This window comes from Anastrepha obliqua, chromosome 2, assembly GCF_027943255.1.
Source record: "Anastrepha obliqua isolate idAnaObli1 chromosome 2, idAnaObli1_1.0, whole genome shotgun sequence".
NCBI lineage: Eukaryota > Metazoa > Arthropoda > Insecta > Diptera > Tephritidae > Anastrepha > Anastrepha obliqua.
The window spans coordinates 103,821,649-103,848,534 of NC_072893.1; the positions used below are offsets into that span (position 1 = coordinate 103,821,649).

The 26,886-nt window shown below is 37.3% G+C and overlaps 1 long non-coding RNA gene across 1 annotated transcript in view; it reads right to left on the reverse strand.

The window, feature by feature from the left end:
* Nucleotides 1-26,886, reverse strand: part of LOC129239182 (uncharacterized) — a 77,933-nt gene that overhangs the window by 47,673 nt on the left and 3,374 nt on the right. The gene's annotated exons all lie outside the window — the stretch shown is intronic.

A 26,886-nucleotide genomic window follows, 5' to 3' on the forward strand; every position in this document is an offset into this window, starting at 1 on the left:
TAATAATAAAATTTAATTAAATATTAGGAACGGGTCAAAAATAAGTGTATTCAAACGAATAAGCAAAGCTTTAATTGAAATTAGTTGCCTACGGTGTTGCCACCTTACAGAGAAGTCTAAAATGGTAAGAAATAGAACAGTTGATTTAAGTATTGGGATGTGGATATCACACAAATTTCGATTTATAATGTTTTAATTAAAAACTATCATTGAATGGCGCTGCCGCATATATTTTAATTCAAAAAGTATAGGAATATGTTATATAATTATAACACAATTATATGTTAATTATAATTACATAAACTACATACATCTGCTTCTTGAAACTACATTAACAAAAACCACTATTGTTGCTCTCGTAATCACTACATACGTATGTATGTATGTGTCCCTTCACTTTTTGCGTGAGCCATGACCTTTCCGGAAGTTGGAACTGTCTTCCCCTTCATTGGAGCAGATTAACCGAGAGAAATACAATGTTTTGATTTTCACTTAGTTTCTGATGTGTAATATTGAATCCACGTTTCATCAACGATGAATACTCGACGCAAAAATTCCTTAGGATCTTGCTTAAATTGCTCCAAACACTCCTTCGAAGTTAACAATCGCATCCGCTTATTGTTGCTTGTGAGCAATCGCGGCCCCCCAACGGGCCGACAATTTTTTCATCGCCAACTTATCAAGTGAAATATTAATTGCCATTCCGGTTGACACACCTATGAGTTTTGTTACCTCACGCGCTTTCGTACGTCAATTACCGTGAATCCTGTCGTGGACTTTTTGAATGATTTCCTCGGCAACCACGTCTGCCGGGCGTCCTGGTCGCTCCTCGTCAAAAACGGATGTTCGCCCACGTTTAAATTTGCTGAACCAATATCTAACCATATATGGCGAAGTGTCCCCATAGACAGCATCCATCTGTGCTTTTATTTCCTCGCATTTTTCCCCATTCAAAAACAAAAAGCATATTACCAAACGATACTGCTCTTTTTCCATCTTAGCAAAAATCACAAAACACATCTGTCTTACTCGAATAGGTGCCAAATCCAAACTAACCTATCAATCAGTCTAAAATTTATTTCGCCGTGATTTGAGAGAAGGCAGCACACGATGCTAACATCAACTTCCCTCAGGAACGCCTTCTTTCATCAAACACGGATACTTATTGAACCGCCCTCGAAAGACTACCCGAACACGACGGTAGAGCAGGGCGTAAAGAAATTGCAGTAGATGAAAGGCATCGTGCGATTGCCCACTGGCAAGATCTGTGGAACAAATCACCTAATGGAAGATGGGCGCATCATGGACGTCCCATTCTTACGGCGTGGTAAGAAAAGAACTACAAAGGAACAAACTATCACCTTAACAATTTCTTTCAAGGTACGGTGTATTTTGAAAATATCTCCATAGATTTGGTTATAACAGTTCATAAAACTGCACCATCTGCACAGAGTTATGCTCCCGAAACCTTTACAATCTTAAACGGAGAAAATATTGTAGATTTTATGCTGAAATCAGCTGATAACTGGAAAGGATGTAACACTTATTCATAATGATCTAAGACGCGCTGAGTTTCGTAGGCGTCAACAGTAACTAGAAGCCTTTGAGCAAACCAGCCCCGTAGCTAAAATCTTTTTCGCAGTTCCGCTGGGAGATTGGGAGATTGGTAGATTGTGGAGAGAAAAACTAAAAATGTATTTGTATTTACATATATTGAAAAAAATATTTGTGCAGCGATTGTTTTCCCCTAAAAACAGAAATTTTTCCTCTCCCTTTTAAAAATTGAAAGTTGTTAAGTGTTTTATTCAATATATTTCGTTTTATACAGAAGTGAGGATCTAAAGCTGTTATATACCTCTCTGGTGCGTTCGAAGCGGGAATAAGCCGTCTTTATTTGGAGGCCATACTATGCTTGTCATATTAGTAGGTTTGAACGTGACCAGAAAGTCTTTGTCCGTTATACTTTGCATGCATCTTCCAATACTCCGATTTCTAGAGCTCTGAGAGAATTTAATTCGCTTTCACATTATATTATATTAGCCTTCATTTTTCTTACACAAAGTACCAGATTGAAAATAATTCTTTAACTGAATTCTCTAATATTCTTTCTCTGTAAATTATAAGAAATGTGACATTTTCTTTCATTCAGAAATAAATTATATAAGTTTAATTTATTTTTGATTGAATTATTTAGCATTAATCTGTTTTTCATAGTCTGTAAGAATTACTGCATTTATAGGTTAGTCATGCATATAGTTATTTCCCATTTTCTCGGCTTTTAATTCTTATGATTTCTTATGATTGATTAGCCAGCGTAGTTGAAAAACCAAAACTAATGGAATATTTGTTATGAATCAAAGCTTATTATCTTCACTACTAAATCTTCTTTTATATATTTTTGAATTAAAAAATGTGTTGAAAGTTTCGTTATGCCAAGTCGACATTTAGACATACATATATATTTTTCTTAAAAGTCACTTTTTCTTCAAAAAAGCTAAAATATTTCATTTTCTAAATTTTTTTAGTTTGCCCAAAAACGGGCTCGAGCATATACATATGTCCACTCGTAAGACATGTACTAGCTAGTGAAGCTGCCCCGATGTTGCGCTCGCTAATGAGACGACCTTCGTGAGAGAATGGATATGGATTTGACTAGCATTAGGTAGAGTCTGCATTCGATACGCATTGTAGTCAATACACACCAAATGATAAAAAGTTTTTTTTTAATAGCGGTCGCCCCTTAGTAGACAATAACAAACCTCCAAGCATATTTCTGCCTCGATTCCTAATAAAAAAAACTGACGCTCTGAGGCGGCATAAAACTGTATATCCCTCCATATGTGGAAGGACACCAAGCCGCATTTGGAGCTTGGATAAATATCCACTAAGGGCTTACGCGCCATTTATTTTATATACTATATACATCTCTAAATACTCCGCGGAATCGTTCTCTTGAACACTTTATGGACCTCCTCATCTTTCAAGCTTCAGCACCTTATAAGATAGGCATTATGAGGAACTCGTCAGATGTGATTTTTGTTTGGGACTTAACATTTCAATTTAGACTTAGTCCAAAGTACCACTTATTGAATAGCAGAACAGTGGCATAGATATCAAGATGCGAGTGCGCTAACTAGTATATTTTTTTTGATGATAGGACATATTTCCGCGACTTCCTCAATTATATACAGGGTCCGCCATAAAACTTTACGGAATTAAAAAAGCTATAAAAAGGAAACTACTCAATATTTTTCCAAACTGTTTTTTTTATTTTGAAGTACAATCCTTCCGGTTAATGATGGAACACAACTTCATTCATATGGCTGCCTCGGCTAGCCATGCACCATCCCATACGATCGCTCCAATTTTTCAACACATTTTCGATTGTATGCGGCTGTATTTAAGCTATGACATCGCGTATGTTGGTCTTCAGTGCATCAATTGTTGCTGGTTTGTTGGCATAACACTGGTCTTTGACGGCACCCCAAAGATAATAATCCAACGGCGTCAAAGCGCAGCTCCGAGGCGGCCAAACGATATCAGAATTTCGGCTGATAATGCGATCTTCGAAGACAGTGCGCAAAAGATTGATCGTAGCATTCGCTTTGTGGCAAGTAGCGCCATCTTGTTGGAACCAAATGCCACCAATATCCTCCTCTTCAATTTCTCGGAACAAAAATTTGTTCAACATCGCCCGGTAACGCTCTCCATTGACGGTAACGGCCACTCCTCGCTCATTTTCGAAGAAAAATGGACCAATGATGTCTCTCGACCAAAATCCGCACCATACAGTGACTCGTTGTGAATGCATCGGCTTTTCTTCGAGTGCGTGCGGGTTTTATGAGCCTCAAATGCGGTAATTTTGCTTGTTAACATTCCCGCCGAGATGGAAATGAGCTTCATCCGAAAAGATGATTTGTCGGTAAAAGTCTTAATCTTCTTCAAGTTGACCCCAAGCTCATGAAGCGAAGCGAAAACGCATTGGGTGGTCGGTTTGTTTCAGCTGCCGAACCAATTGGACTTTGTACGGCGTCATACCAAGGTCTTTACGCAAAATTCGATGATGTCTCCGAAATGTCCAATTATTGAGAACGGCGGTGAACTGATGTTCCTGGTAATTCCCGAACACTCTCGGCCACAGCAGCAATATTTTCGGGTGTACGCACGGTTTTTGGTCGGTCACGCGTTGGTTTGTCAATAAGCAACCCAGTTTCACTTACTTTTTTCGCAAAGTAACTCACATATGCTTCATTCGGTGCTTTTCTTCTTCCCATTGCCGTACGTAATTTTCGTACATATTCTGCAACATTACCACGATTTTCAAAGTAATGTCGCAATATTTTCCAGCGTTCTTTGAGCGTATACACAACCATTTTCGTTTAGCGGAAGAATAAAACTAATTTTCTATCAAATCAGAAGACAGCTAAGTGTTACCATTCTTCAAATAATACCTAGTTCAAATCCGTAACGATAGATGGGGGGCCCTGTATATATATAATTGGCGCGTACACCCTTTTTGGGTATTTGGCCGAGATCCTCCTCCTATTTGTGGTGTGCGTCTTGATGTTTTTCCACAAATGGAGGCACCTACAGTTTCAAGCCGACTCCGAACGGCAGATATTTTTATGAGGAGCTTTTTCATGGCAGAAATACACTCGGAAGCTTGCCATTGCCTGCCGAGGGGCGATCGCTATTAGAAAAATGTTTTTCTTAATTTTGGTGTTTCACCGATATTCGAACCAACGTTCTTTCTGTGAATTCCGAATGGTAATCATTTTACTATTATCATTTTACAAAAATTGAAGTTCAACGCCTTAAGTTATTAGTTGTACAAGTTGAAATTGAGGTACAAATAAAGAGCGCAACAATTAGTTGCAACAACAATTTTGTCACCTTTTTGTTAACCTTTTAATAAATCTTGATTTTTCAGTAATGATTTAACCTTCAAATGAAAAGGAAAATTGCACCATTCATTTCATTGGTATTGAAAATTCAAGTGACTTGTTTTATTTAAAGCACACGAAATTATGAGTTTTGTCTTTATTCCTCTCGTTCCTGCTCTTTTTATTCGTTTCGGTACTACAACTCTTCTTCGCACCATGCTTTTGTATTGTATTACTTCCAAATAGATACAGGGTAGGCCATTTAAAGCGGGCCCATCTGGCAACCCTATAACTTTTGACAGGAACGTCAGATCGACTAAGGACATAGCGCGTTGGAAGCGTCAGTCCAAGACAATTTTTACCATGGAGCAGTACACTCCAAAAGAACGCGCTGAAATAATTCAGCTTTACATCCAAAATAACTTCTCAATTGTGAAAACTCAACGTGCGTTAAAAAAAAAAAATAAAGTTAAAAGTGCGCCATCCAAAAGCACTTTACAGCGTTTATACGCAAAATTTATTAACCACGGTAGTCTCAGCAATACCAGCCACGCATCCAGACAACGAACACGACGTTCTGCTGAAAATATCGAGGCTGTACGAGCCAGTGTTGAGGAGGCTCCGCGAACATCGAGTTATCGTCGTTCTCAGGAATTAGGCATCGCCAGGACAACACTCAGGCGCATAATTCGCATCGATTTGAAAATGTTTCCGTACAAAATTCAAATGGCACAAAAATTAATCGATTTTTTGAAGCCATTGTTCCCTGGAAGGTTGATTTCGAAAAATGGTGATTTTCCGTGGCCACCGAGATCACCAGATTTGACGCCACCGGACTTTTATTTGTGGGGTTATCTGAAATCCAAGGTATACATCAACAAGCCAAGGACTCTAACTCAACTTAAAAACAATATCCGACGCGAAATCGCCGCCATACCGGCCGAAATATTGGCCAAAACGATGGAAAACGCCGAAAAAAGGACACATTTGGCCATCAAGGCCAGAGGCAAACATTTGAAGGATATCATTTTCAAAAACTAGCTGGAACAAATCTCCTTGAATCAAAATAAATGATTTTTCATATCAACACAAAAAAAAATGTTTTTTTCAATGTTTTTTTTCAGAAACAAATGGGCCCGCTTTAAATGGCCTACCCTGTATTAGAGCGAAATTCTCGTTCAAGGACGAAACTGTTAAATTTGTATTCTGTTTAATTTGGAGCAGTAAGCCTTAAGTTAACGCGCCAATGTGAAAATGGCTCTTAGATGCTTCAATTTGTTACTGCTTCGTTTAATATAACTAGTTTAATATTGCTTGCATGGACTATGGAATACGTTTTTGTACTCAGACTTGAAACCCGAACTAACCACAAATATTCTATGCAGATATTTTACATATTTTAGAGAAAGCTGACGTCTATGACTCGGCAGTAAAATTTTGCAATTTTTTTAATTTTAATTTTCTAAATTTATAAATTTCTGCACCTTACTGTACATGTAAATACTTTGCACTTGCTTTGCCATAAAAAATGCATACAAGCAAACCCCGCCGCGAATACAAAAATTCAGAAGCGAAGACAAATAGTGATTCGTGGCTGGGGGCCTACTAACTGCTGCTGAGCAGAAGCTATTGCTTATTTTAGTTTCAGCTTTCCTAAGTATACTCGTATGAGTGCATGTGTAGGTATATGTGTGTGTGTGTGTACAAATCAGGGGCATACATAAAATGTATTAGAACGATCAGGACAGAAATGGACCTATTAATATGGACTTAATAATTACTATTTGTTCGATTTCAAAGGTCTTTAATCATTCTTCAGTATTTCATCGGCTGAAAAGGTTTGAAGCTTCAGAGCAGTCATATTTGGGATTACCAATGCGGCAAAGGCCGCTTACTAATTTAAAAGAAATATTATAGCTTCTATACTTAAGATCGCTTTAACTTACTTTTCTAATATTTCTATCTTTCTCCAAACATAATCTATCTACAAGAAAACCTTAACAGTGTTAACAGTGTTAGCGACTGGATGAATAAATGGCGCATAAAAGCTAACGAAAGCAAATCGGCGCAGAGAACTTTCACTCTTCGAAATGGCTCATGTCCTGCCCTATCTCTTAACAGCGTTCCAATACCACAAACAGATAATGCAAAATATTTAGGTATTCTATTAGACCGGCGTCTTACTTGGAGATCACATATATTTTTAAAGCGAAAACAACTTGGACTGAAATTGCGATCACTACACTGGTTAATCGGCTACAATTCAGCACTTACACTAGACAATAAGGTGCTTATCTATATTAATTACAAATCTATTCTGAAACCGATATGGACGTATGGAGTTCAATTATGGGGCTCAGCTGCAAAATCAAATCTAGAAATCATGCAAAGATTTCAGTCAAAGGTGCTCCGCATGTGTGCCAATGCGCCATGGTTTGTACGAAACGAGATATTGCACCGTGACCTAAAAGTTACGACAGTTTTCGAAGAAATAAACAACCTCAGCCAGAGATACAACAACCGACTTGCCACTCATCCGAATAACCGAGCAAATAACCTCTCCAAGATAAGCTACTCCTCAAGATTAAAAAAATGTCAGCCCAACGATTTAATGCAAAGATTTAAAACGTAATATATATTATAGTACGTAAATGCAAAAGTTGTAAAATTGTATAATATGTGTATATGTTGTATGATGTTCATTATTATGTAACGCATTCCACTGGGAATTCTTACTCAAAGCTATTCTTCTTTAAATTGTAGGTAAAAATAGTACTTATTGTTATTGTTATGACAGCTTGTATGGAATAAATGGAGTTCGAAAAAAAAAAACAAAAAATAATCGATCTGGAGAGGCTCAGCTTTAAAGTACGTGAGAATGGAAATATACTCGTATTTCTTTTTTTCTACTTATGGCTCATCATTGGCGGATACCACTGATCGTGGCTGAAAGGCAAAGGTCAAAGATATACAAGTTTTTGACAGAGCTACGTTAATTATAGTAGATCCATTTTACTGATTACTATTAATATGTAACAAAAATTGAAGTTCAACGCCTTAATTTATTAGTTGTACAAGTTGAAATTGAGGTACAAATAAAGAGCGCAACAATTAGTTGCAACAACAATTTCGTCAAAAAATATAGTGCCAGTGTAGAAGCTCCTTAATCACAAGAGCGTCCATAAATAGTTGCTAATTTGCTGAGTCAATCGTCGCCGGCCCAACGGAATGCCAATAATGCAAGAGATCACCAACTCTTAATTAAAAGAAATAATAATACAGAGGATTGAGTTGCGATCAAGAGTTGATTTCAGTTGCTTTCTATTTGAGCAACTACAACTATGTGCATATACTTATACATACATGTATATATGTAGATGTGCATATATGTATGTAGATATGCATATAAACATATATATGTCACTGCATGCCGCTGTATTTTTTATGAAAAAAAAACAGTATGCAGTTGAAGCACCATGGCGATGCCACCAATGACTGGCACGCGACATCCACTGATTGCAATTGAAATATATTTTTTATAGCGGAAATATTATTGCCACATTCATTTGTATATATAAGCACATACACATATTTATGTACATACATCGTAATTTTCTGATTGTTATTTACGGTTTTTATAGATTTTAAAAACCCCTTTTTTATTTGCTGAATATTTTTAGTGGTCTGTAATTGAGTATGGCAATAATTTTAATATGTAAAGGGTGTTTCAATGAAACTATATTTCCTCTGGAATTTTGATTAATGATATTATTGTTGGCTTATGAGTTTTTACATGACGCCGATTGATGAGCTCAAAATGGCCGCGCGATCGGGAGACGGTCTGAATTCCTTGCATTTAGAAACACCATTCAGAACTGCTCGCGGCAGACTTTTGCCATGTTAATTTTTTATTACTTGTATTCAGATGCTTATGGTTATGGCGAAAAATCAAAATTCAATATTTGCATACGGCTACGGTTATGGGGGTGGTGTTATGGTGCGGGACCACTAATTGCGGCCTTAGTCCTTGTGTGATTTGCTGACGTAATAAAGGACAACGGTTTGTTTACAACAGAGGTCGGCAAAATCTAATACTGCGTTTGTGATATACGAAAAAGTAACGCAGCCTCTGCTTTTGCAGCTTCATTGCCGTCAGAACAACGACTCTTTGCGTTGAGAAAACATGTGAAAGAAGTGGGCAGAATTGTGCTGTCATAACTGCCGACATAACAGCCAAAACTACTATCACAACTTTACTTCGGATGGCCAAATCTTGTATTATATCATTCTCGCCCTTGTCTGTGTACTGAAAAATAAAAATGTTTCTGCAGTTGGTCCGTCCTTTTAATACAAACTTCGTCGAAAAATATCTGTGCACCCAACTTTACTTTCACTTTTGTATTAGGTTAGGTTTGGTTGACCTGGCTGGCTGAGAGCCCAGGACCTGTTGGTCCTTAGTGTTACCAGATGGAGTTTCACCCTTAATTGTAGTAAGCTTCTTGTAAGCCTGCCTTTTTTGGGAATCTTAGTAAGCTCTGAAGCTCTAACTCCAAGAGACATTCTAACCTATCATATTGTACAGCTCCTAAACATTTAATTCAGATTCTAGCAAAATTTTCAGCTTTCGCCTTGAATTTAGGACCAACTAACTCGTGATCAACCTCTGTTCACACGAAACCCATCTCCACTCCAGTCCTCCAAGGTCTCATTCGATTATTTGCTACCACCACCAAGATCTGTACCAGTAGCGGTTCCATGCAGGCTTACGCCAAACACTTCTAAGCTCACTATTGTACCCTCCTACTTGCTAAAGTTCCAAAATTTATAAATCAACCGAAATTTTATTATATATCATCTACTTTAGCAGTAATGTATAGATATACAACTTAAGCCCCATCAATTTTAAGGGTTAGTTGCTTCGGCAGGTGAGTTGTTACACACTCCTTAGCGGATTACGACTTCCATGCCCACCCTCCTACTTACTTTTGTATTACAGTCTGTATCAGAAGAAAATAACCGGTTTTTTTTTTGTAACTTGAAGATATATTTCGTTCTGCATTTTGCTGCATAATAGTCCCATTCAAGGGCTACGACGCCAGTGCTAACTCAGGTTAGTGTCGTTCGAAACTTTCCCGTAAACAGAACCAAAAAAAAGTGGGAAGTACGCGAAGCGTTTTGAGGCGGTATTTTTATGCACGCATTCGAAAGGGCCGAAATTATCTTATGCCGGGGCTGCAAAAGTGATCAAAAATTCAAAAAAAGTTTGTTGTGATGTGGAATCAGCGATATAAGGTGTACAAAAATGTTGATGACTTTTCCGAGCGCGGCTTGAAGCGAGTGACGACAAAAAATCATAATAAAGTGATCGTCCAACTTTTTAGGCGGATACGCCAAGCACGCAAAATTCCTACTAGAAAGAGAATAGATGTGAGTATCAACTCCATCGAACGACGACTGAAGGGGCCGAACTTATCCTACCGTCCCATATCGTCAAGACCACTGCTCTCAGAAAAACACATTGAGAAACAAGAAAATAAGAAAATGGCATCACAGTATTGGACTGGCCTTCCCAGGCCCTCGACACCAACCCCATTGAAAATGTATGGGAAATTATGAAAACGCATCTTGCCGGAAGGCCAGTCCATGATTTAAAGGAACTCGTGCGTCAAGTTCGTTAAATTTAGTCCTGTTTGTCGACGAGTTACTCAGAAAAGCTGGTTCAAAGCATGAAGAAGATGCCAGGCTATACTCGACAACGATGGAGACTGCACAGCTATTGAGTAATTGCGACTCGTAGTTTTGTATATACTTTCATGTAAAAAAATTTGAAACATATATTTTTTTTCTGACACAGACCGTAACTTGAAAAAAAAAATTATGCATACGGCTTATGTCATGAACAATAAAGGACCTTTTTCGAAATTTTAATTGTTTCATTGTCCGACTTAAAAAATATTCAAATTATGTTTCTTATTATGCCACTACAGTGGGCTAACCCATTAAACAAAATTCGCCACAATTCGTGTAAACGGTGTGGAATCGACCGATTTCGCTCATTTTGAACTTTTAGTAGGTACTTTTTAGTGCTTCAAGAGAGGAGTTGTAGCACAGCATTGGAAAATTAAATGGTGAATATCACATTAAGCAAAAAGTTCCAGAATATAGTCAAAAAACTCAAAATACAAGCTTATTCCTCAAAAGAGACGCACTTATGGCAGCGTTTGATTTAACTCTCGAAACATATCGGGAACTCTAATTTCGGTATAACCATCAGAGCCGCCTTCGCTTTTTCATTATCTCCTTTTGGCTGTCAAAACGCATTCCCCATAGTGGTTTTTTGACTCGATCATTATTATGGTCCGAAATCCGCGAGTTATTTTCCCACAAATCATTTTTTATAAGCCATAAGAGGTATGAACATGGTCCCTTTGGTTTTGGTTCATTCGGAGCACACCATTTTCTCGCCTGATGTCTGGATTGCGCGTCATACTCATAAGCACACGTCTGGTCTCCAGTAATGACTCGTTTGATGATTCTTGGGTTGGATTCAGCCTTGGAAATCATGTCTTTGGCGATATCCACGAGTCCCCTTTTTCGCAAAAAATTCAGGTCCATTCGCAGCAACACGGTTCAAGCCCAAATCATTAAGTGCAATGCCCTGAACGGATTCATATATTCAAGTTCTCTGCCAACTCTCTGATGGTTAATTAACTTAACTTTTCTTTCGCTGGCAACTCGATGGGCTCACAATCTCTTATGAAGCGTTCATGCCACTCGTAAACGGCAACACAAAATTCAATGCAAACTCATTGCTGCAGGTTCAAATTCATTTTTAAAAACTATAAGAATCGAAAACACGTACAGAGGTAGATTTATTCAAGGAATGTTAATCACAGATGTGGCAACCTATTAAAAAACATACCTAAAATCTGTTACCCTAAAATGTCCGGGAACTTTTTGATCAACGTGGAATGTTGACTTGAATTTACTTAATAATCACACATAAGCAGCCTGAGCTTGCGACCACTGACTCAAAGTGTCGGTAGCAAGTTATCATTAAAATGTCCGTTCGTGAACTTCTTGATGATAAAAATATAAAACTTTAATGCCATTCACGAAAAAATTATGGTCTTCTTTAACCCTCTAACAGGTTACCCTGTAAAAATTATAGAATCAAGACAATATTTTTTTAATGTAAACCGGCAAGATCGTACTTCGTTCCTGTCAAGGAAAGTAGTGTTTTAAAGGGAATAAATTCTAATATAGAATTGGAGCGCAATAAGCTAAGACCGTCTGTAGATGATCTTACTGATTAGAGGATTAAATATATACAAAATTGTGATGTCCCTTTCCCGCCCATAAATAACACCAAAGTTTAGCAAGTTTAACATTTTTTAGCATTTCTCACCTCAGTGAAGTTTTCGAATATTTTAAGGACCTTTTGGACAAAACACATATTAGCACTTTGGAATCCATATATAAAAATGTATGTAAAATTCCGAACTTCTGAGGCATCCTACAATAAATTTAGATTTTGCAAACTTAGCGTTCATGAAATCTTTTGTTACAAGCAACTTAATTCATCCATCGAAGTTATTGATCAAAAGAATGATAACAACTGAAGTGTATACCGTCACAGATTGCTTTTATTATTCCATTTACAAGCATTCAGTACTTAGCAACGGGCATATCTACTTGTATAAAGAATATATGTACACTAGGGTGGTCCAAAAAACTAGTTATGTTTTTGTTTTTTTTTAATAAAGCGAAAGGTTTAATTTTTGAAACATTTGTGAAGAGAAATAAGAAGAGGAAATTAAATAATATATACAGGGTTGGCCATCTTAAACTGACCCATGTGATTATTAAAAAAATATGGAAAAAGAAACATTTTTTTGTGTTTCATTGTGAAAAACATTTAATTTAGTTCAAGGAGATTCGTTTACATAACTTTTTGAATATGATATCGCGCAAGTGGTCGCCCTTAGCTCGTATAGCGTAATGTGCGATTTTTAAATCGACCCGCCCTAATAAATATATATATATATATACATATATAATTGGCGCGTACACCCTTTTTGGGTGTTTGACGAGCTCCTCCTCCTATTTGTGGTGTGCGTCTTGATGTTGTTCGACAAATGGAGGGACCTACAGTTTCAAGCCGACTCCAAACGGCAGATATTTTTATGAGGAGCTTTTTTATGGCAGAAATACACTCGGAGGCTTGCCATTGCCTGCCGAGGGGCGACCGCTATTAGAAAAAGGTTTTTATTAATTTTGGTTTCACCGAGATTCGAACCAACGTTCTCTCTGTAAATTCCGAATGGTAATCACGCACCAACCCATTCGACTACGGCGGCCGCCGTAAATAATATATAAATAAATATTTCATACCAAATTTATGGCACGTATTTGAATATAACTAGAGAATACAAAAATGTTTTTAAATGGCTTTTCAATGGAAGTCACAAGGAAGCCGATGCAGTAGACGCCCACGACAAACTTGGATGCGCACAATCCTAAATAAGAGCTCTACCACCATCAGCTGAAATGAAATTATACATTTAGCGGCTGGCAGAAATAGTTGAGGATATTTAGTTTCGCCCTATGCTCCGACTAGGAGCGATAATATATGCAGAGATATGTTTTTTTCCTTATTATCTAAAAGTTAATTTAATAAAACTCGAAAAGGTGGGGATTACTGAGCATATATGTATATACTCTGATATTGATAAAAAAATAAGAAAATTATTTTGAAGGATCTTTTGCACGAGTGACACAATATAATTTTTTCCCAAAAATGTTTAACAAGGAAATACATTATTTTTTTCAAAAAAGGTTTTCTTAAGTAAACTTTATTAAAAACTACAAATAAAAACATTTATAAAAATATTAAAAAGAATCTAAATATTATTTTTCTACAAAACACTTTTTTAAACAACACTGTTCAAAAATATAAAAATATATACAAAAACGATTTTTTTCAAAAAAAAATTTTTTTTAAATATATTTTATTAAAAAACCACAAATAAAACAATTTAAAAAAATATTAAAAAGAACAAAAATATGGTTTTCCCAAAAGAAAATTTTTTATAAGTATATTTCTTTGAAAAAATTACAGAAACAAAAACGAAATATTTCTTTGCATAAAATAATTTTTTTAAGTATATTTTATTCATTTAAAAAATTTACAAAGAAAATAAATTAAAAATTTCGGTTCTTTTGAACCGAAAATTTTTTTTTAGGAACAAATTTTTCATAATTATATTTTATTAATATAAGAAACACAAATAAAAAAATTATAAAACTATTGAAAAGAACTGAAATATTAAAACAAAAATATTTGATGAGTATATTTTATTAAAAAACTACACATAAAAAAATTATAAAAATATCAAAAAAAGCGAAATATTCCTTTACATAAAATAATCTTTTAAGTATATTTTATTAAAATCTACAAATAAAAAACTGTATAAAAATATTAAAAAGAGCCAACATATTTTCTTTCTCAAAAACGAATTTTTCATAATTATATTTTATTAAATAGACTGAAATTAAAAATTTATAAAAATATTGAAAAGGATCGAAATATTTTATATTTCCAAAAAATAATTTCATTGAAATATATTTGAATTAAAAATAACTTTAATATTTATAAAAACAATAAAAAGAACCGATATTTTATTTCTGAAAACCAACTTTTTTTGGTATATTTTATTAAAAAAAAAACTATAAATAGCGAGAATTTATAAAAATACTAAACGGAACTGAATTTTTATTTTCAAAAATAAGTATTTTTTATTAAAAACGCTACAAAAAAAATTTATAAAAATATTAAAAAAAAATAAAAAAAAAATGCTTTTCTAAGAAAAATTGTTTACTCGTATAAAGATATTTTATTCAAAGAATTACAAATAATAAACTCTATACGATTAATATTTTTAAAAGAAGAATTTTTTACAGTAGTTTTTATTAAAAAAACTACAAATAAAAATAATTATCAAAATATTAAAAAGAACCAAAATTTTCGAATCATAATTATTAACTTTTCTCAATTTATACTCAGGCCTACAAATAAAGCAATTTTCAGAAGAATGTACGACAATGTCCAAAATACTTGGGTCACTTGGCATGAAATTGCTCAGATGGACCTTTTTTCGCCATAGAATAAATGTAGAGAATAACATTAAATATTTTTTTTTATTTTATTAGCCCCCCCTAATATGCACATTTGCCACATTTTTTCATATACTTTTTCAATATTATTGTGCATGTAATATAAATTGAAATTATTTAGCAGTTATGTGTTTGCATACAAATTCAATTCGCCTACAACAAACACACAGCGACGCCGCCAGTCTACATATCTAATTAAGTGCTATAAATTTATTACAAGCGAACTATGCGGAAAGAGGTTGGCCGGGAGACGGTGATGGCACAAAGTCATTGCACCTTAAGTTGTAAATTGCTTATAAAGGCAATAGTAATAACTGCAACAACAGCAACAACCAAAAGCAAATTATTCGCCACCGAATGAAGTAAATTTGTTGTAGGAGCACTACAAACACAGCAGAATGAAGAAGACACAGCCAAAGCGAAAGTAAGAGTAGCAACAAGTTTGCAGTCTTTGAATTGCCATCAGAAATGCGGAACTACAGTGTGGTATATATGTGTATGTATGTATTTTAGTAAAAATATTAACATATAAATATTTTCTAAAATAAAGTCAGTTTTTGATGGTTTTTGCAACTATCCTATACAAAAGTAAGACTTGGAAGACCTCAAAATTGCACTGAGACCTACAGAGTTAACAAAGACTACGACCACTAACTCGTGCAAGCACCACGACCTAGGAAGTGGGGTGAATGCTTTTGATAGATAAGTAAATGGTTCGAAAGGAAGAGTAACTTCATCACCGCCTAGACTAAAAAGATCAATCTAGATGTAGTACTGGATAAAGCAGATGACAAAGTAAGCAAGCAAAGGGTAAAATCGAGACCACTTCCTATTAATACAAAAAGGTGGATAATCATGCAATGTAAAAAAATAAAAATGTATTCAGAATTATAATGTCAGGTACTTTAAAAACTCCTCACCTCCTACCACAGAAAACTTTGAGTTAAGAAAACTAAAACTCCCCAAGACCCCCTATGGGGCTTATACTCTTTTTATGAGCGAAATTTATTAGAATTAACTATACTCCCATCTAAGCAATGCCTGCAATCATAATACGTATGCACTTCTGTTTGCAGGGTTCAGCCGAAGTTTTAAACAATTTTTTGTCATGAATCGATATGAAAAAAAGAAAGCAATAGGCACTCAAATAGTAATAAATATATAGTATATGTTCAACTACTTCTATGAAATCTGATAATAGCTAATGACATAGATCGATTAGATGTACAGAGAAAACAAATTATATACGAATAAAGCATAAGAACATTGATGAGTTATTATAAAGCATATTATAATAAATTAATTTCAATCTTTTTTTGATTATTATTTATCCTTATCACCAATCAATGATACTGTGTCATAAATTTATAAACACAAGCAAAGTTATATCAGACTGCAACAAAAGTTGGTCCTCCCCCAGCCCCCCCGCCCCCTTAATCAGAGGGTCTGCGCACGGTCCTGGTATATCAGCTGCCGAGCAACCGTCTGTATTGGTGACACTCCCGAGCTAATAATATTCTTATACTTCTTCGCTATTCTTACCGTGTATTTGCAAAGGTTGGGCTCCTTTGGTGTTAATGCACATCATCTTCGTTTTAGCGATGTTAATTTTTAGAGCTACCGTCTCCAACTTTGCATATGCGTGGGGTTGTGCGCGAACAGAAAAATATCGTTTGCATAGTCGAGATCTTCAAGACTGTCATCCAAACTCCAGGAAACTCTTCTCTCAGCGGAAGTTTGTCGCGTAGTTAGGTCCAAGATTAGGTTAAACAAGAGCGGAGGCAGCACACATCCTCGCCTTACAATAGATTAGATTAAATTAGATTAGATTTGTGGGGGTGGGACAAATCCAAGCACAGTCGGGAAGACCGTTGTACTACACTCGGATAGATTTAGTGGAAAGCACAAAGAGACAGAAAAATTAATTTGACGTCACTCTTCCGCGAATCTTTTGGATTCATTGATAAATCTTAAAAGATCCGGAAGAGTATGAACTTTATCCGTATTTCGTGCATCGCACCCCAACAGCCTACGTCTGATTCTAGAAAACGCCGGAGAGTTACAGAGAAAATGCCTTGCAGTGTCCTCATTCTCTAGACAGGATAGACATATTGGGTCACCAATGATTTCCATGGTAGCCATATGTTGATCACAGGCGTTGTGCTCTGCGATTACACCTTCCAGTACTCTCTTCCTAGTAAGTTTTAGGAGAAAGATCGCTAATTTCCTGTTTAGTTCGTTCATAAAGCACTTAGCTATTCTGCAAGATCCCAACTCAGACCAACATCTTCTATGGGTAAACCTCATGAAGTCGTCAATCCATAGTTGAACCGATGCAGAATTGTCCCCTAGGATAGGTTCAAGTTTTAGTGATATGCTTGTAGAGCCTTCTTAGACATCTGGTGTCTGGGTGTCCATCTGACAGTGGCCAGTGCTTTCTTCGTTCCTCAGACGGAGCGGTACACACTGACAGTGACCAGTGTTTTCTTCGTTTCCCCAGACTCCGTTTAACTTGCGCCTCTATACCGCCTTCATCGATTCCTTTCGGATTTGAAGATCAATGCCTTATTCGTGTGAATCAGGATACCGCTGCTTAGGAAGTTTTCATGCCTAACTGGACAGCTGGCGTCTGTGTACAGTTCTTTTACCAAATTGATGATTTTATCAGGTACACCTTTACAAAAGAATGATCTCGAAATAGCTTCGTGGTTAACAGTATTAAACGCTTTTTGGAAGTCGATGAAGAAGAGGTAAGGCGGCGTGTGATGCCTTTCCAGCTTTGCTAGTTTCCCCTTTTTCGGTAAAAGGGTGATGAGGCTCTCCTTTAGTTCGGAGAAAATCTTTTCAGTTTTGTATATTAACATGTGTGAAAAGAGACGTTTCCTAAAAGGATAGCATGTAAAAAAAATAGAAAAAGAAACTCGAACTTAGGAGACCCTGTATATGCATGTATGCCAGCGCCGCTGAAGACAACGAAGGTGCTTTAATTATATTTGCTAACACTTAATGTTATTACATCTGAACACTTATAACTTTACATGTCAAGTAGTCGCTACTTGAATAGCAACACTGTTGTTGTTGTTTTGTTTGATTAATTTTTTTTCTATACTATCCTACAGGTCATTCCCAGGCGCTTATTTAATTTCAGAAAATCATATGTGACTGGAATGAAATCAATTTTCATTAGTATTCGAAATGGAGTGCATTGCAATTAAAATGTAAATGAAGGGATAAGCAAAAGAAGAAGAGTAAAAGAATGTGTGAAAAAAAATCAAATATGAGCACAAGAAAACATTGTACAACTTTGCAATAAAAAAATTAAAAAAAAAACTACAGTGTAAATAAAAACGTTGAGTCCAAGTAACGAACACCGAACAAAATGTAAGGTGTTAAAAAATTATGGAGAAAATCATTTAAAGTCAATAAATAAATAAATCGCTTCATTAAGCGTGTCGACTTACTTAAAGTGGTCGCGTGTGCGTCTGAGTGTGTGTGTGCTTGCGCTTGTGTGTGGACGCCACATAACCAACCGAATTCGTTTGATAGGCAATTCATGTGAATACATGGAAAAATGCAGTATTTTTTGCCCAAAAACAAAAATAAGACAAAAGAGAAAAGCCGAAAAGCATTTTTCAGTCAATTTACGGTACAATCGAAGAAAATTAGGGGCGCCACGATCTATTCTTTCAAGGCCAAACTCGTTCGTTCATGTGGCCGCATTTGATTTTTGACATTCTTTGCTGTCTGGCTTTGGTGGCGCCCAATATTCTTACAGGTGTGTTTGTATGTATGTTTGAATGTATTGCGTGTTCATTGCTTTTTTCAGCTTCTTCAATGCTTTGACAGCTTTTCTTCCAATGTCTGCGCTGTCGTTCTAGCAGCACGTTTTTCCGCAGACCAATAAACTTTTACCGAAACTCTTGTCTAGTCATCGCCATCTCATCACCATCGGCATAGTTGGGTCAGGTGAATTTGCCATTAAAGAAAACTAGATTTTCTCATACACGAACACACACACACGTAAATATGAGTGCGCGCTTGTGTCTTGTGATTTGTTATCCGGTTTACAGTCGCATTCACGATCTTGTCAGTCAGCATTACAATCGACAGCAATCCCCAACATTCAAAAGCATAAGAGGTACATAAAGGGTGGTGCATATGAATTTTATACTTTTTTAATGCATTTTTTTGATTTGTCCTGGCGAAAAGTAATCAAAGAAAGTTGTTTTTTTGACACGTAAACACAAAGTAAATTTATAAAAAATATTTTTTTTTCATTTCGGTATTCGCAAGGTGTCGTAAGTAACGTAGTGTGTTAAAGGTTACGTATATTCGAATTTCGAATTTTTGTGGCGATATGTTGGTACTCATGTCTCTCACTCATGCCGACGAGTTCGGCCATTTTGAATGTTCAGTTAATTGTTGACAGCTGCTTTGCTTGCACGTGTTTCGGCTCGTCTTCGTTTTTTACCTATTCAAAAAGATGGATCAAAGAACCTGTATCAAATTTTCTGTGAAAATCGAAATTAAGTGCGCGGATGCATTCCGAATGTTGACTGTGTCATACGGAGAAGCTACTTTGGACCAAAGCAACGTTGATCGGTGGTATAAAATGTTCTCAGAAGGCCGAGAAGAACGAATTACCGTTAGAAAAGTTCCTGAGGACCTAGACATATCGATTGGCTCGTGCCATTCGATTTTTTTCAATGATTTGGGCATGAGACGGGTCTCCGCAAATTCGTACCAAAACTGCTCAATTTCGACCAAAAGCAACATCGCATGAACATTGCTAATGAGATGTTGGACTCTGTCCGCGACGACCCAAATTTGCTCCAGGGGGTCATAACTGGTGACGAATCGTGGGTTTATGTTTATGACGTGGAAACGAAAGCTCAATCATATCAATGGAAGCTGCCGCAAGAACCAAGACCGGAAAAAGTGCGCCAAGTTCGGTCGTATGTAAGCGTTTTGCTTACCGTTTTCTTCGACTGCAGGGGTGTTGCGCATCATGAGTTTTTGCCACAGAGTAAAACGGTCAATAAGGAATATTACCTGCAAGTTATGCGCAATTTGCGCTAAGCAATCCGCCAGAAACGCCCGGATTTGTAGAAGAACAAAAATTGGCTCTTGCATCACGATAACGCCTCTGCTCACACATCGTTCCTTGTGCGCGACTTTTTGGCCAAGAACAACACACTAATGATGCCACAACCACCGTATTCCCCAGATCTGCCCCCCTGTGACTGTTTCTTGTTCCCGAAACTGAAGAGGCCCATGAAAGGACGACGATACGCTTTGATTGACGAAGAAGGAGCTGAACAAGATAAAAACAAAAAATTGAAGTGCTTCGAAGATTGGAGAAAACGTTGGCACAAGTGCATAATATCCCATGGGGATTACTATGAAGGGGACAAAATAGACATTATGAATAAATAAATAGTTTTTGAAAAAACACCAAATGCGCGATACTTTTTGAACACACCTCGTATGTCATAAATTTTCAGGGGCTAGAAATATATTTAGGGGCTCCGCTAGGTAACGAAAAAGATTCTTAAACGTTAAGAAATAGTTGGTTATGGTTTCAAGGCCTCTAAACATTTATTTAACCATTAAGAGAATGTGGCATACTTTGTGAATCACCTAATACTGTATTTATGGTAGAAAAATTTCAGTGGTGTGTAAAATATCAGACCGTAAACAGGCTCTCAGCGAATTTTAAAGATTCAGCTGATTTGGTGACGTCACATTAGTCATGACAACGGTTTGTTTACGAAAACACTGAGATTGTGTTGGTGAGATACGATAACCATCACCGCAGCCTCTGCTTAAACAGCTTCTTTGCCGTTTGAACAATGACTGATTGGACAATGTGTAATGAGTGAGCAGACTTCTGGTACCGAAGACATAGGCGCCGAAGTTACTCTCACAATTTTGCTTCAGACGGCCAAACCTGGTAATCAATCTAGCGTCCTTGAAATGAGCGAGCAGAATTCCGCTGCCGAATATTTATTTTTATTTATATAAAATTAGCTTACAACATAAATCTTATAAGCTATTTGTGTTAGAAGCTATAGCAGCGAGGCCTTAAGCTCGATAGTTTCATGGTTAGGTTAGGTTATAGTGGTAGTCGATCTGTACGACCAACTCACTTAGACCTTACAGGTCCGTTTTGATACCACTGTGCTACACAGAAACCCCATTTAATTTCCTTCGTGTAACAATTTTGTAGCTCATCCCGCGCCACACAGCTCTGTAAAAGAATTGAAAAAGTATTTTCCTAGACAACCTGCTCGGATTTTAGATAGGGCTGAACAATTGCAAAGATACTACTCAACTGTTTCTTCCTCATCTCTACAATTTCTACAATATCCATGAGAGAAAACTCCTAGTCTGAAGAAATGCCTGCCAAATAGCCAATGACCGGTTACACAAGCCACGACCTTCGAGATATCATCTCTTGAGACACGAAGCAATTTCTTTCTTTTTTTCCTGTTTATTTACGGCCATAGTAGCCTAGCCGTTTCACATTCTTTTCTCCATGCTCTATTGACCTCTTTAATGATGTTGTTTTTGATTATTAGTTTACCCGTGGCCATAGGTATCCCAATGGTACTTTTATCACTGAGCAATTAAAGAGCTCAGTACCTCAGCAATACCTTTCCTGGCTAGCTTATCGGCTTTACAATTTCCCTCAATTCGATAATTTCATACACACGAGTATTTCCGTTCTTCCATTTAGATACATTTCATTTTATATCCTATGATAGAGATTGGTTCTTTTAAGGAATTTAGTTATTAGGGATAATGATTCAACAGAAGGGACCGAGAAGAGTGAAATTAGGTTTGTGCTAGTAAATATTCTTTCTCTATAGGTGGCAGGCAATGAGCAGTCTAGGAGAAGATGAGTAACTGAGACTAAAAACTGCCGAAAGAAGTTAAAGGAAAAAAAATATGCACATATACCGAAAACCACATTTTCCCAGACCATATTGGCGATTTTTGGCTCTGATTCGCGAATGACAATAATCGCCTAAGTGACCGATCGTAATTTCTGTTTGTTTCTAAATCATCTGCATAACATTGAACCACCAGGGCACCCCGAAAACATCAGACGAACTCTAAACGCAACAGGTTTTGGGGGCATCACTAAAATGGTTAAGAACATTATTAAAGAACTCACCTCTCTAAAGATCGATTGTTGGATCCACTGGGGCTCATGTTATTGTTGATGTTTTTGTTGTAGCAGTTCATTAAAGTCTCATAAAGCATAATTGTGCAGAAACCAATATGCGTCCAAGGCCAACTCTTTAAATTCAGCTCGCAAATAAACGGCTAATTAGCAATCATTATTGGGCGAACTGGGGTATCTGGTGGCAAAACAAATCCCAGCTAAGAAACGGCGCAAGTACTTTTTTTGCTGAATTGGAAATAATATACCAACTTCTCTAAAGCTCTAACTGATAACCGAAGAGTTTTGACAGCTGATACAAGAACAAACTCATCTAACGAATTTCGTTTGTCATGTTTCACCCAGCAGATACGGTGTGTGCTTAATTTCGGCCACCGCTTCTTTTCGATAAGCAAACTGAAACAAACTCGTTAGGCGCTCCCACGACAGTGGGTTCTAGTTACTAGGCCAATCCGGATTTATGTATATCCCGCCCAGGACTGTCGCTCCAGCAGCATTCCACGTACATTAATGGAAATGTTTATGCTGCTACTACAATTCATTAGGCAACTCACTTCTTACCTCGGAATGATTGAATACTCAACGCAAAGTGGTTTATATTGGTCCACGTTAAAGACACACTGATCTGCACTTAATATTTTGAGGGTAAGAACTCTGTTATACGAGTATACTTCTTCGTACGGTTTACGCGAGTTTGGCCGATCCGCGACTTTGCTTTCGTTTTCAATGGGAAAAGACTTTTACATGGCGCGTTCCAAACCCAGCGCACAACCAGATATACTGGGCTATTTCGTCTTTTCACATTAGCTCGCTCACGAACGGATGTTGGAAAGCTACCCAGAAGATACTTGGGTGAAGCCCGGATATTGTGAGCTGTTTGAGTCCTATGCGCAATAATCGTCACTTTGGCCACTCCCAAGTGGAAGGCGATCAGAGACTTTTCCTACTTGCGTAGATTTCGATAAACGAAACAATTCGGCCCCTCTGTTCATACTACCTGCATACAACCCAGAAACGAAACTTGTATTTGGATAACCCTGTATAGAAACATTTTTGTATGCATCTGTGTACACATATTTATGTGCATTTATTGCATGTAAATACGACTGTCTGTCCCACATTTGCCGCAGCATAATTACTCTACAATTAAATGGGTTCACCGAAGTATTTACTTAATTCCACTTCACTTGTTGACTTGTACTCGCAAGCGGAGCCGGTTCCTGTCTAACAACTACTCGCAAGCTTGTGCGAACTCATTAAAAAGCGAATCGACGACGTGGAAATTCTTTTCTCACCAACCGCGTTTTTCCACTGATTTAATCGGCCAGCGAGTTGGAAAACTTTCTTGCGATCCAACGAATTCATTGCCGCCACATGTGGAAAAGAGTTGAAATATAAAATATGAATGAATGTCTATGCTTTTTGAATATAATTGTTTTCTTCCCAAGATTATAAAGCCACAAAATTACGAATAACTATATCTTTTTCGTGCGTAAAATAGGTAGCAGTCGCTTTGGAATCATTTTTGTCCTATTTGTTGTGAAATTTCATTATTCTATTATTCCAAATACATACAGACGTAGAGGCGAAAAAAAGTTCAATGATCCGTTCGTCATTACTGACCGTTTCTGACCTACTCACGTACTTATTTACATACACATTTACATACACACAAGTAAGTGCGTATGCAAGTGAGATTATACGCAGAGCCAGAAAGCAACTAATTATGAGTCATTCAGTATTTGAGACTCTATTCTTAAATACTCGTAGTTTTAATGGCCATCCTTTCTTTCGTAATTAAAGAAGTACTTAAGTAAAGCATAAACTCTCATTGAACTTTGCCTTTTTCTGAATGAGTTAATCAGAACAATGCCAGCCGCAAACTCACATTCGGAGTATTTAAATAGGAGGCACCTCATTTCGTACGGGGTTTCTGGCAGTGATTAATAGATGAATCCCATATTTCCCAAAGGGGAAATGGACTTGGACGATCTTTGTTTTCACCAAAATAGCGCACCATGCCACGTAGCCCATGTCACGATCGTTTTTTCGCGCGCCAAGTTCGGTATTCGTGTTATCAGCTGTCTCGGCGGTCTCAAATGGCGATATGATGCCGTAGACTTTTTTGTGGGGTGTCGTGAAGGAACGATGTTACGCAAAAAATTAATTAACGATTCAAACCCTTAAGGTGAAGTTCAAACAAGCCATTCGTCAACCAACGTGAAATAGAGCTAGAAACCTTCGCCAAGGTCTAAGAAAACTGAGTTAACAAGATGCGCTACTGCGAAGCCAGTCGATGTGGCAGGAATTGTCTGTGTGAATGGAATTGTCTGCCATAATTAAAGGGAGTATTTGCTCTTTCGAATAAACGATGAATGTACCGGAAAAATTGGATTTTGTTCATTTTTGTTTGTATATAGTGTTGACCCTTAATGTTAGGTTAGGTTACGGTGCTTTCCACACTCCATAAGGGGTTAGAAGGGACTCACTTAGTCCTGGATAGCCATTGTGATGAAACTACTTTGGACTCAAGTTTGCCCTTAAATTCCCAATGTAGTGAAATTTCTTCATCTATCGGACAAACAGTAAAATTCTATGGATGGTGGCCCATTCCAAGTCTGTTAGACATCCAAAGGAGTAAAAGTTTAGACATCGATATCACATTCTGGCAAAAGTAGAAGAGTGGCTATGGAAATGTTCAACGTTTTCCACCTCCTCCTCGTTTCTGCAGCTGCGACAGAAGGCATTCGGGGGAAACCCTATACCTTTCCCATGCCAGTTCCCGTGTTCCTAGTAGGCAGTGCGCGGTAACGCTACTAACCATCGTACTAATGGAAGACTGCTATTTTTCTACACTTGCGGATATAGCAAGTTTAAGCATTACACGCCTGGTGAATTTTATCAGCAGCTTGAAGCGATTGACGCAACGTAATTAATAACCGTTTGGTCATCATCCTCCAATCCAAAGCCTATACTTCCTTCTTCCCCTCGGTTTTTTGTTTTTCCCCCATCTACTTTTCCTCTGTATGGCATCAAACACAGACGAATTCAATTCTTTGTCCAAGTTGGCACTCGCTTGGGCAACCATTTGTCGTAACATAACCTAACCTAGTTCTACACTGATTCCTTCTAGACCAAATCTATCCAGTTATCTCACAAGTGGGCTTCGTGATTCATCTGCTACTTCATCTAGACTTGCATGATGTAGACCGACCTGATCTAGGACTTGCTTGAGCGATATCCAAATGATGCAGCTCCTAAGCAGTTTATTTGTGTTTTGCTAAGCGCAGGGCTGTGGCAGAGTAGGTGTTCCAGAGTTCCTTTCACGTTGACTCTGCTCTAGTTTGGATGTGGAGGAGTGAGACAGTGTCCCCTCAGTATACCCACTACAACTTAACACACTTTCCTGGGAAAATATAAAAAATAGTTTGTAGATCTGACATTGGCCTGAGTAACATGATTTTCGCGATCCAGCATGAGCAGGTTCTTTCCCATCTTGAGTGCGCTTCTTGAAGCATTGCTGCATCTATGTATCATATATGATATATCCATCGTTGTTTGTAGAGAGGTGGTTCTATACCGGACGTGCTAGGTGCAGGAAGATTTGCGCCTAGTTTGGCTAGTGTATCCACTTTCTCATACCCTTCAAATCCCTTGTGTTCTGGGTCCCAGTAGATGGTGGATTGTTTCTCAGTTCCCAGCTCATTCATCCTATTCCGACATTGCCGAACGCAATGTAAGTCTGTCATTACAACTGCTATTGTTTTGATGGCTGCTTGACTGTAAATGTAAAAGTTTATTTGAGAATTCGGAGGAGTGTTCTCTCTAGTTAAGTCTGCTGCGTAGATCTTAGCTTGGAACACACTGCAGTAGTCCGGTAATTTGTATGACTGTTCGTAGCCTAATTTCGAGCAGAATATTGCTCTTCCATTTTGAAACAGTCAGTGATATGTTAAAGGTGTAGTGCGTTAAAAGTTGTATCTTTCTCCAGTCATCCTTGACTAATACTACCTTTGGTTTACTGTTGAAATTAGTTTGAAGAATAACGTAGTCCGAGTTAGCGTTTACACCTCTGCGTATTCGGCTGTGGTCATATGGCCTTTGAATTAGTCGTACTGTTGTCAATAGCAGTGCAGACTTATTTGCAGAACTTTTTGCTACTAAATCTATTGGGGAAGTTTAAGTATCGTGTCCAGTGCCGAATTAGTAACGATGGGTATTACATCTGCTATGCAGAGCTCTGCTACTCTTTGTACTTTCTCCAATTTGTTAGCATACGTTTACTTATCCAAACTTGTCCACCATACTAGAATGCCAATGTGAAAGTGGTGGAGATAAGCCCACGTCTTACCGACCATTTTTCTGTAGGCGTATAAGGCATTGTGTGCTTTCTTCGTTCGTACTTCCAGATTGAGCTTAGTCCATGTTAGTTTGCTATCCAACATTACTCTAGAAGCTGCTGGCGTGGCAGTCCTTGGCCGGATATAAGTCCTGTAACCTACCGTGTGAACGTCAGAGCCGATAGTGATCGGTTGTGCTGCAACAGATGAGTACCTGACCCACAGGCAGTCGAATCTTTTAGTATTTGGTAGTTAATGTTTTATTTAAGCAGTTATGGGATTCCTCTTGCACAATAGA